This window comes from Myiozetetes cayanensis, unplaced genomic scaffold (genome assembly GCF_022539395.1).
Source record: "Myiozetetes cayanensis isolate MyiCay16 unplaced genomic scaffold, myiCay2020 scf2-11, whole genome shotgun sequence".
NCBI classification, from domain to species: Eukaryota; Metazoa; Chordata; class Aves; order Passeriformes; family Tyrannidae; genus Myiozetetes; species Myiozetetes cayanensis.
This window is the reverse complement of record NW_026087411.1, coordinates 62050726-62063087: the sequence shown is the minus strand read 5'-3', so window position 1 is coordinate 62063087 and position 12362 is coordinate 62050726. Positions and strand designations below refer to the sequence as shown.

Genomic DNA, 12362 nt, shown 5'->3' with positions numbered 1-12362 from the left:
CTTGTCTTGGGCAGCCAATGCTCTGGGATCCTGACCTGCGAGGCAGAAATTCTGCTTCTCTTCTTTGCCTTGGCACAAACTCTCTGCATGATCTTCAGTTCAAAATCTACAGGTGAAAAGCAGGGATGCTGCTGGCCCCTGACAGGGCAGCTGCTGTGAGGGTGAACACATCCATACGTGGATCTTTGTCACTCTGGTAATGGTATGTATCATCGATGTATTAATGCCACAGATAGGATGAGGTGTTAAGAGTCGAAGAGACGTACTCCTGATAATCAACTTCATTTGTGCATGAAGTTGGCTTTATCGGCAAATACAAAGCCTTCATTGCTCTATAGCTCGCTGGAATGAAACGGGCACAGTGTTAACCTATGGAATTGAATCTGAAACCTCCGGAGCAGGGACCGCTCTGGGAGGCACGGGCGGGTGGTGGCAGACGCAGGACCAGGCTGCCACCTCGTGGCGAATTCCAGCGGTATTTTTATCAATAAGCAGAGGCTCGTTGCGTTGTAGAGGACACCACGAAGTCGTACTTGCTTATGTCCACAATAAAACAAAAAATAAGGCCATAAGCGGCCACCAGAATGTCCTGGGAACAGAATATATCTAATGACTGCATGACTGTATGCCCTTCAGATAGAAGTGAAATATGAGGGCAAGTAGAAAATATGCTTATTTAAAAACAAAAAAGGGGGGGGAATCTTCCATTTTCCAAAGAGTTGCCAGTTGTAAAAGTCATGCAAAATTTTATGTTCACTCCCGGCCAAGATACTTCATATAGGATTGGAAAAAATCTTAAGAAGTGGAATTATGTAGGGCTATAACTTGAGGGATGTAACCAGAAAGAAAAGTTGACTCAGCTGGTAGTTTAAGTTGATCTACAGTTATTTCTTCTGCAGTGCATGCCTGTCAACCTTTGCTGTGAGATGAAAAGCACTTGGTCACACTTTTGAGGAAGAAGAGAAACGAAAGTAAAAATACCTGTGAGCTAGTATCTCAAAATCTATCACAATTAAAAGCAAATTCAGCTACACTTTGAAAATATTATATTAATAATCTTATATTTGCTTGTAATATCTCTGTTCTAGCCAGTTCACTTTTGTAATATGCTTTTGATTGCACTGCTGGTCCTCTGTAAAACTGCCTGACTTTTTTGGGGTTTCAGCATGCCATGAGTTATTTTTTATTTTAAACAAAATATCAACAAAGACTCTAGGAAGGATGGTTCTTCCACCTGTTAAAAACAAGTACCATGTTCTTTCCCTCCATCACATTAATCTAAGGTCCAGGAAACTTGGAATCAGAAACTGCTGGAACTGTTCAACACACACTGAAGGTGAACACTGATTCTGGAGTCTTTCCACCCCAAATCAGGATACCTTTAATCACACTGGGACATGAACAGGAAGGACACCAGCAAGAGGACTTGTTCTTACTCCTTGCCAGGTGGATATTTGCCATCTGCACAAGGGAAAGTTTCAGGTCTGTCACTGGACTGAAAATGGATTGGGAAGGCCATTAGATAGTTTCTTCAGAGACTATGCAAGCATTCCTAACAAAATCTTGAAAACTACCCTCTTTGTGTGCAAGAGGTAGTCTGGTGGCTTTCCCATGTTTCTAAAATCTTATACGTGATTATCCTTTCTCAGATGACTCTGAAGGTGGACTTAAGGTGCTAAAAGTGTGAAAATGTCCTACATTTTCAAAATGAGTTAAAACCAAAGGAAATGCTTTTTTTGTTCCTATTTTGTAAACCCATACATATACCTTTTCTGGGAAACTAGTCGACACCTGTAATTCATTTTAGCTGTTTCTAAAATCGCCCATAATTTTTTGAGGTGGAAACCAGCAACTTCTTCCATCAACTTGTTGAGGCTTTTCACTGAGATCTAAGAGAGAGGGAAGAATCTCAGAGCCCTATGTAGCTCAGTGCAACTCATGTGAACTGTTAATTATAGGGGAAAGTGCAAGATGAAATAATACAATTGTGACTTTCAAGATCTTAGGAGACCCCTGATCCAGTCTGAGAGTGTTGATGAGATGCGTGCTCAGCCCACTCATAACAATCTGCAGCCATAGGAATGCAATAATTCCTTAGGTGACATCCTTTGATCCTGGGGTTTAATTATTATTTGGCCCCTTTTCTTAATATCTAAAGGGTGACAACAGCCCCGTTGACTGTTTGCTTTCTGTCTTAAAGCAAAGGTTATCCCATCCCTTTGCACCTTCTTGAAGCTTATCATACAAAATACAGGGTAGAACCTTGGGATTTCTCATGAGACACTCCTATCTGCATTGAAGGGCAGCCCAGGCTGCAGTACGTCTCTGGCATGCCTGGGAAAGGCAGCCAAAACCTTTATTTCACTGGTATTTTCACATCAGACCAAAGTACTCCCACATAAAGGGTGGCCTGACAGTACCAAGGAGTTACATGGCTGATGCAAGGGCCGTGGCTTGCTCTTGGCAGCAGGGAGGATCCCTGCTAAAGCATAATCTGCCAGGCGTGCTAGCCCCAGGCTTGCAGTCTAAGCTAACTATTATATTCATTTATTATCAGTATTTCATGTTTTACCAAGAAATACTGATAGTATTTCTTACGGCAGTGTCATGGGTCCAGCTGGATGGAGATAATTTTCCCCATAGCAGCCCTCATAGTGCTGTGCTTTCTGTTTGTAGCCAGAAGGTGTTGATAACTCACCAGTGTTTTGGCTACTGCTGATCAGTGTTCCCATCAAGACACTAACATGCCTCCCTTCCAAGGCCAGTGGGCTTCGAGTCAGGATTTGGGCAGGGACTCAGCTGGGACAGCTGACCCAAACTAACCAAATGGGATATTCCCTACCCTATAATCATTGTGTTCAGCAATAAAATGCAAAGTAAGGGTGGGGGAAGGGATTAATCTTTAAGGCATTTGTCTTCCAAAGCAACTGCTACCTGTACTGGGCCTTCGCTTTCTTGCATTAAACTCCTTATATCTCAATCCACAAGTTTTTCATCTTATTTTCTCACCCTGTCCTGCTGAGGAGGGGGCATAAAAGAACGGCTAGGTGGGCACCTCATAGCAAGACAACATGAGCCCACCACAGGCAGACACTCTTCTGATGTGAAAGAAGAGGTCCTCCCACTGCCCTCTCACCCTACAAATTAGGGGCAGGTGTGTGTGTGGGGCTACAGGTGAAGAGAAGCTCTTGCTGGAGCCCCCAATAAGGATTTGGATGCACAGCTGATTGTGCACTGCTACAGGACAGAGCTCTGAGCTCTGGGTGGAGGAGAAGGGGAGGCACCCCCTGCTGCAGGACTGGAAAAGCCTTTACCCTGTTCTCATCACTTCTTCCCTTCCCACCTACTGGAGCACCCACACCATTTTTAGGAGCTGAGAAAGAAATGGCCTCAAGTTGTGCCAGAGTAGATTCAGATTACATATTAGGAAATTTCCACGAAAAGGGTTGTAAAGCATTGGAACAGACTGCCCAGAGAAGTGGTGGAGTCACCATCCCTGGAAGTGTTGAAAAAACATAGTTCAGTGGTGAACAGGGCAGTGGTGCTCTGTGAACGGTTGGCCACAATAATCTTAAAAGGTCTTTTTCCAACAATAATGATTCTAAGGTGTGGTGAGGGCTTCCCTGCAGGAGAGAGGGAGACAGGCGCTAATTGCAGGGAGGTATTAAAAATCCCTTTGTCTCTTTGTTTACTTCTTTCCACCTCCACAAGAATACCTCATCTCTTCCTTTCAGCCCCCCAACCATATGCGTGTCATGGTGGGGGCTGTGCAAATACACTGCACAAAGGCAGGCCTGTTGCTTAGCTGAGGAAGCACCAAAGAGCACTGCAGTCCCCCTTCTGCCATGACAGGGGGGCAGGCGACAAACCCTTCCCACCTTCTTTGGGGGAAACAGCACTCGGTCCGAGAGGCACATGCACACCAAAAATAGCTAAGCGGGTCACAGAACCACAGAATGGGTCAGGGAAGGGATCACAGCAGGTCATCTGCTCCAACCTCCGTGCTCAAGCAGGGTCGTCCTAGAGCACATTGCACAGGATTGCATCCAGACGATTCTTGATATCTCCAGTGAGGGAGACTCCACAAGGTCTCTGGGCAACCTGTTCCAGCGCTTGGACACAAGCACAGTAAAGAAATTCTTTCTTATATTCAGGTGGAACTTCCTGTGCATCAGTTTCTGCCTGTTGCCTCTTGTCCTATTGCTTGGAACCACTGAAAAGAGCCTGGTTCCCTCCTCCTGACACCTTCCCTTCTGATCCTTGTAGATATTGATGAGGTTTCCTCTCATTTTTCTCTTCTAGAGGCTGAACAGGCCCAGTTTCCTCAGCCTTTCCCCATAACAGAGATGGTTCAAAGATTTGTTATAGTGCTAAGTAACCATTCATGTCTGGGGAGAAAGATATGGAAATGCCCTAAACTGTAAGAGCAGCCAAAAAAAAAAAAAAAAAAAAAAAAGAAGAAAAAACCCCAAAAGAGATGGTATTTGTAAGTGCTGGCCAACAGCACCCCTCTAACCAGCCCTCTGCTGACTTCCAGAACCCCTACGCATGGGCATGGGGTGTCCACAGGTAGTTTTGTGAAGGGAAGACTTCCGGACGCTACACATGGCCACGCTCTCCCCTGCCCACCTGCTCAAGGCGCTGTGACTTTGCTCATTGCCTGTGTGCACGATTCCTCCGAACTGCCAAATGCGCCCTAATGCTCGCAGCTGGGCAGTAACGCCCGCGCCTCGGGCTCGCACAGCAGCTGGCCTCTGCTCCCGGAATTGTAAAAGCAGGAGAGGGTCGTAAATAAACCAAAGGCGCAAAAGAAATGCAAAACGTTTCTTCCCTGACCGGGAATCGAACCCGGGCCGCGGCGGTGAGAGCGCCGAATCCTAACCACTAGACCACCAGGGAACTTGTAAAGTACTTCCTCATTTCTCCCTATCACTTCTTGCTGAAGGCCCAACGGCCATAACGACACCGCCGCGCCGCACTGTGCCGCTGGTTTTTCCTTGTGTTCCCACCTTCCAGGCAGTACCAAGTCTTGGAAGCAGCTGCGTGTAGGGAGGGACGTTCCATTCCACCCCGCAGAAGGGGATAGCGACGGCGGGGTGGGAAGGAGAGTGGGCGGCCCAGGCGAGGCGGGTGAGGGTCCCCCACCGCGGGCGGGGGGCGGGATGACAGTGGGGGGCCGGGAGGGACGGAGCCGCCAGCCCGGGGGTGCCGCAGCGGGGGCGGGGGTGACCACAGGCAAGAGCTGCGCGGCCGGGGCAGGGGCGGGGAGCTGGGGGAAAGGCGCCCGAGCGCAGGGCCGTGTCTCCCTTCCTTCTCCCGCGGGGGCACTCCGGCCGCCCCTGGCGGGCGCGGGGCTCCACGCGGTTGTTTTCCCTCATTTCGTCTTGCCTATACACGCTGTTCCTGACAAGATCATTTATTTCTTTACGGTGTGTCGCTGTCACGGCTATAGGCGGTGCCTCGTCAGCCGAGCGCTCAGCCCTGCACATCCCGGCAGGCGGCTGCCGGGAGGGGATGGACGTGGCGCTTCCCTCAGCTCCGGCTTGGTCGCTGTCCGGGCAGGCTGTGGAAATAAAAGCACCGGTGTTAGGCCTGCAGTGGAGAGCCGGTCCAAAGGCCTGCCTCGGGTGGGAGCCAGTGGCTCCACACAGGGACTCGAGGTTGGGAGTTTGCTTGCCTTGCACTCCCGCGGCCTCCTCACGCCGTAGATACTAATCTGTGACCTTGCTTGTTTTGGTGAGATTTGTGTGGGAGGAATGAAAATTGCCAACAATGCAGATGACATTGCATGAGTGCTTCTTCCTCTGGTGTGTTGGGTTTATGAATGCAGTAGATCCACGAGCTGTAGGAGGAAAAAGTATCCAATAATACAGCCAGGTTGGCTCTACACAAGCAAATTTCTCTAGTTCTCAAGCGCTCTGCCTCTAAAATGCGTTATGTAAGAGACCTTTTCTGTGTTAAGATAGATAAGCTTCTTGTGGACTGTGCAAATATACATTAGCTAATCTTTAAAAGCTTTAGAGTCTGAAAACAAACTTAGAGGGATCCCTTTCCTCGGGGATGTATTCAGGAGGTTGATGGTGTTTGGTTTGCGTCTCATCAGAGTTCAGCCAAGAGTTAATTTCATCCCAAACCCTTCACTGTAGCAGGCTGGAACAAAATGTGTGTCTTGACTGTGATGGAGATTTCTTTTGTCTGAATTGAGCAAGTTTACTGTGCAGTGAGGTAGATAACATAAAATACAAGGTTATAATCAGGCCCTCTTAAATACAATCTTATGTCTTATATATGCAAGAATATAATTTCATATGTGTAGATTAATAGCACCTTCTTTGGTAAGACCAAGGCATTTCAGGCCTTGAGGAGACAAAGCTGTGGAGTGCTGGAGGGTGAGGTATCACTGTGGCCTGAGGCCACTGCAAAGAGGTGTATGTGATTAGGTGAGAGAGGTCAGCTGGTTCCAGCAGGTAACCTGTGCCCATTGTTAAAGAGAAAGGCAAAGTGGGAGCTAGTTTCCTGCAACATGGAAGCTGCAAGGAATGTGAACCAAATACAGATGTGGTTCCATGCTGGAGAAACCGAGCCAGTCTTAAAGAGTTTGTATGCTTCACTAGGTCCACAGTGTCATGGTTAAAAGCATAGGCTTCTCCACCCTGGATGCTTATAAGGTGTGTTTTGGAGCGGTACTGACTTCTGTGCTTCTGTGGCTGAGATGTTAGTAGCACATGAGAAAATTAGGTTAGAACTAGAGTAGGTCCACAACAGCTGCATTTGCACTGTTGAAGGTGTGTGTTACAGAAGGGTCATTGCCACCAAGTTCTTAGAAGGCCTCTGTTGTGTGACACTGCAGAGGAAGGTAGGGGTGAGCCCCCTGATTCTTAAGCTGCCTGAGTGTTAGAGACAAAATACTCCCCCCGACAATTTCAGAAAAGTAGCTGAGCCTATGACAGATGTGATCTTATGGCTGATGGCAGGGTGGGAAAACATGTTTTTCACAGGCCCTAGAAAACTCTTAAAGGTAGAAACAAATCAGTCTTGTTCTGTTATGCTTGACAATTAGCAAATTATTTTCCAAGTGAGTAATACATCTGAATAAATTTCTCTTGAGCAGTGAAGGGGTTGTTAATTACAGCCATAGAAGTAGTGAAAACTAAGGTATGTACTAGAAAAATGTACTGAAATAAGAAATCTTTTCCTGGATGTGAACCGAGCTGACCAGTAGACCATCAGGAAAGTAGCACTGAGAGTCATATGCTGTCCTGTTATTTTTAGAAATGGCTTTCTTTGCTGTACAAGTCATGTGCACTGACAAAAGATTATGCCTCTTCTCTGGCTTCCTGTATCCGACAGAGAAATGCATCAGTGAAACTGTCAGCGATTCAGCCTCCTGCCAGTACAGAAGCAGCCAGTGCCTGCATCCCTGAGATGCTAGCTGAAGAATGATCTTCCCGAAAGCGCCAGGGAAGGAATGTCAGAGGCTGGTGTTTCTTTTCACTTAACAGAACGGTGGTGTGTTGGTAAAACCAAGTGAGTACCATTCAGTGTTAGAGGTACGGTACCACAGCTGTCAGTTTGGTATGTAAAGCTGAATTTTGAAACCTGGAAAATCAGAGCGATTACTTTAAATGCAAGCTGTACAGCAGCATGTAATTAACTTGTCTGTTCCATATGAATACATTACATATTATTATTACTTTAATTTGCCATGTTAATTGATGTGTGACAGTAGGCTTACTATGTAAAGATGAATAAGAATAACATCAAAGTAATGTGCTAATTTATGGAAAGTACATAATTTGAGTATGTTTCTACTATACAATGGTAAATACAAAGTGTCTTTAGTACCTGTGGTAGATGCTGAGCAGTAGTAAAAATCCTCAATCTGCACAAAATCTGTAAATTGTATTTGTGATTGTGTAATCTGTGCATTTATCACTCTTCTCTTACCTCAACTGTGTGTTTCATTTGGAAAGTCCTGACATCAGCTTTTCTTCTTTAAGTTAGCCTGACTTAAAATGTACATTATCTGAGTCTCGAGGGATGGAGATGATGATGCATGGTCTTTTGCTATTTCGTGTTTAATGTCCATGTATGGTCAGAATGGTTACCTAACTGTTAGATTATAATGATTTTCTGGCAGAAAAAATACTATTGTAGTTTATTTTAGCTGTTTTAAACGTAATAGTGTTTTTATGGAAATAATGTAAGGAAAACCTCAAAAGGCATTGTCCAAGTATCAGGACTGCTGATCTTCCAGCTCCAAGCCCCTATTCCAGGCTCCCTCTACCTGCAGTGTGGCGCACGCAGCGCTAGGGAGCGGCATACGGGGATGTGCAGCGTCACGTCTCGGTGCCGTCCAGGCGCAGCGTTCTCTGTTTACGGGAAATACTTCAGTGATCCTGAAGAACAAGAAAGGGAGCAACCAGCAATACTTTATAAATACTTTTTTTCATTTATAAATACTTCTTTTATTCTTTTCCTTGAGCTGCCTTTTTAACCGTGGCACTGTATTTGATTTAGAAAAATGTGTGTCAGCTTTTTTTTTCCTCTTAGGCTGTGTTAAAATGCACCTGATTCTGGGGTTTGGGATAAGGTATGGTGGTGGGGTGCTTTGTCCAGCACCCACTGAGCTCAAAAAAGTACCTTAGTTGAAACAAATAGGACTTTTTTGCCGTCTCTTGTATCAGCAAATTTAATTTCTTTTATAATCTTTCTTCTGAGCATTTTGAAAGCAACTTTTGGTTTGCTCTACTACACAGTAAAAATGGGTGCACGGAATAAGTTATTAGTGGAGAACTTCATATAAAAGTTTCGAGCTATGGCCTCTTTCTCATTTTTTTTAAAACTTGTGGAAATTTTCAGTACCTCTGTCAAATTGAGTTCTATCTAGACAATCAATTCAAAGTTAAAGGGTGAGTTGGGGACACTGAAATTCATCATTACATAAACTGAAGAAACCAGGCTAAAAATAGTCCTCAGTACATGGTAGGATCAAGCTGGGCCTCAATTATGTATGCATAAAAGTCTGTCTGAAACCTATTTTGTGACTACTTCATGGTGAATAATTGTAGGATTAATTGGGAAAAATGGGACTGCTAATGAAAAAAAAGATTGGTGTCACCTTTATTTTCATATCTTTTAAAAAATGGACTGCTGTAATAGTCAAGCTTATCAATGTAATTCTTTATGGCGGGTTTCTTCCTTAAATAAGCAAGCTGTAAGCTAACAGTTGCAGATGTAAAAAAAAAAAAATATCCAGAAACTACATGAAACACACATGAGCAATACAATATTTTTTCCTGCTATTAATGTTAGCTGATCTGAATGCAGTCCATAAACATACTGTACCTCTAACAATTTTTTCACTGTAATGCATGCAATTCTGTTAATGTGCTCTAAAGTGTGTATTGTAGAAGATCAAAACTCCTTTAAATGTAGTACTTCAGTATCCCAAATCTGTTCTGTGTTCCACATGTGGTTATACATGTGAGTTTTATGAGAAGTCTATTTCTAGGGGAAAAATTCACAATTTGGAAGTGATTAAAATAGCAAAATTGGATTTTACTGCCATCAAAATAGTGCAATTGGTGATAAAACAAATTTGCACAATCCTGAAATGAATGAGCAATGTGAATTTAAGATTTTCTCAGGTAAAGATATTCTAACCTCTAAAGATATTCTACTCTAACTATGAAGAAAAAAATAAGACAGCCAAAGGAAAACCACATTGCTTTAAAACTTTCATAAATTTTAAATATAGCCTTGGGATTTCTTGGGCCCTGATGCATATCTTGGGAATGCCTAGGGTTGACTCTTGAGCAAATCAAGTGCCACCATCCGAAGCTTGAAATAGGACCCATGGTTCCCAGTTTCCCATCTGTCATTAGGATAAGAGCTGACACTAGTGAGATCATACTAAGGATTACCAATTGCAGTGGAAAATATAATCACACCATTACAATCATGTGAAGACAAGTTGTTAGCTAAGAAACCAAACGAAATGGGTAATTTTTTTCCAAAGAAAGAAGCAAAAGCCTTGTAGCAAGAATCTATGCCCCATTTTCAGTCCACAAACTTCCCCAACTTTGGGTTGATTTGTAACAATAATAAAAGCCCCAAATAATCTATTCTCAAACCAGCAGTTGGTACTACGAAGACAATGAATTAAAATATTAGAGCATTTGTATTCAAATGAATTGGCACAGAATATATTGCCATGGGAAAGAGCAAAGCATTCGGATCTCTAAGCTGTAGAGAGACCAAAACTAAATTTTATTTCAAAGGTGATGCATGTGTGTGTCTGATCTACCTATCTACTTATCTCACGTTCATTGTTGCAACAAATAGGCAAGCATTACTTATTACTTCCAGGCTCAGTAAAACAAAACAGTGCATTACATCCCACTCACTCAGGTTCTTGTAATGACATGAAGTCTGTGGGTTGAGCTACAGGCAATAATCCACAGTGCCATAACTGGAACTTGTACAATCCTTCTGTTCTAGTTCTAACCTACTTAGCCTGCTGCTCTGACAGGAGTTCAGGTAATTTCTTCCCCATGCCAGCAGTTTAGAATATGTATTTGAAATGCTTGGGGCAACAGAAATACTACAGAAATGTGTAGTTTCTTTGTCTACTATATGGAATCTATGCATTGTCTTCATAGAGCTACCTACACAATACAATAGAGGTGACTGCTTGGAATGATGATTGGCAGCAAACTGGTACATTAGGACAGGGACAGCTTTTCCTGGAGGAATAAGGTGTTAGTCACTGACATTGTTGTGCAGCTAATAGGTAAGTAGGGTTTCCACTACTTTGATGGATAGGGCTTCATAGCTTCTGCAATTTGGCAAAAGAAGTTGAGTAAATTGTACTATTTTAAGTCTGCAGTTTTCTTCCTCTTTTTTTCCCCTGATTTTGTTATCTAAGCACTGCTGGAACAGTAACCGAGAGCAGGGCCCCTTTCTTCTGTGTGGTGGTAGAGAACCTGTGTGCTAGTGAAGTATTTGAGATTTTAACCAATGTAACTTTGACTTTGCCCATCTTTTGCCTGATAATAATATAGATATAAGATGTAGAAGCTGCAGTATGCTCTCAAAATATATCTTCTAAGGAGGAGACTGTTTTAAAGCAAATCTTTGTCTTGCAAAATACGCTGTTTCAGTTTAAAAAAAAAATCAGGTGGACACTTCAATTTTAGCTGAAAGTGCAGCAGCAAATTTAGGGGAGGAGTTGAGGCAGTTGATGTCCCAGTATTGACACTGAGTGGTAGCAAGCATATGCTGTGACTAGGATAATGGCAGTGGTAGGAGATGGCTGCGTGTCTGTATTGGAGTTGCATTTCATCCTGAAAATGGTACATATGTTTTCAAAATGGATCTTTAAGCAGCTGTTAAATTAAAAAATAGGCCTCAGGCAAATATCTCTCTTACTTAAAATTAGAATTTTTGGATTTGTAACATTATAATTACTAAAATTATACCTGAGACACCAGCACACCACTTGCTATTTTGACATTGTCTCTTAGCATCTCCATGTATATGTGTCATTTTTAATTTATGCAGGTATCTGCCTATCTTCAGGTTTTTGTCTTGCAGAATATAGGATTTAATGTTACGATGCCTTTGTAGGCCTTCTCCTAAGCTTTCAGCCTTTTAGAGCTGGTTACTGACCGAAGGAAGGAATAAGCAGCTAGATCCTGTTTAGGCTAGCTGCAAATATCCAGAAGGGTTACCTGGAGTTACCTCGGGTAAGGGAATGTAGTTTCTAGTAGCTATAGCAGGTGGTGTTTTTTGGGGGTCGGGTGAAGAAGCCTACTTGCTGGCAGTGCAGAAACAGCAGATGAAGTTTCCCACGGATCTAAAGGCTTTGGTTAACCTCAATTTCCAAAACTGGCTGTTTTGTTTTTAGTACTGCCCTTGAGAAAACAACTCCTCAGAGGCACACACTGGCGCTCGGGCTGTATGAAGAAACACGCCGTACTCGTAGGACTTATTCTGGCCCCGCAGACCCACCCCTTTCCCCACGACAGGGCTCGGAGCGCACAAAGCCCAGGAGGAGCGTGCCACCAGTACGGCCCGGCTCCCGGGGCGATCAGTGCGGCCCCTCCCGCCGTGGCCGGGTCCAGCGCGGTCCGCTGGGGCCGGGCGGGGCCGAGGGGAGGCGGGACGGCCGGGGCGGGGCGGAGCGGCGGGGCCGGCGCCGCTGCGGCCGAGCGGGGAGCGGTGGGGCCGGCGGGGTTCCCGCAGAGCGCTCCCACCGCCGCTGGGCAGCGGGCCCGCCATGCCGCCCGCCCGCAGGTCGGTCTGAGTGCCCGCGCCGCGTCGTGCCGTGCCGAGGGGCGGGGCGGGCGGGGCTGCCC

At 44.7% G+C, this 12362-nt stretch overlaps 1 protein-coding gene and 1 non-coding gene across 5 annotated transcripts in view; one reads left to right on the top strand and one right to left on the bottom strand.

Moving 5' to 3' along the window:
- Positions 1-4827: 4827 nt before the first annotated feature.
- On the bottom strand, positions 4828-4899 carry TRNAE-CUC (transfer RNA glutamic acid (anticodon CUC)). Its single transcript has one exon. It is a non-coding gene; the product is annotated as a tRNA-Glu (tRNA).
- Positions 4900-5021: 122 nt separating this feature from the next.
- NCOA7 (nuclear receptor coactivator 7) overlaps positions 5022-12362 on the top strand; it is a 91869-nt gene continuing 84528 nt past the window's right edge. For 3 of the 4 annotated variants that reach the window (XM_050314362.1, XM_050314363.1, XM_050314358.1), the window contains exons 1-2: positions 5022-5130; positions 7351-7527. The gene's annotated coding sequence lies outside the window, so the exon portion shown is untranslated. Of the gene's footprint in view, positions 5131-7350; positions 7528-12163; positions 12301-12362 lie in introns of those variants that run through there. The other variant, XM_050314360.1, reaches the window with a different exon arrangement.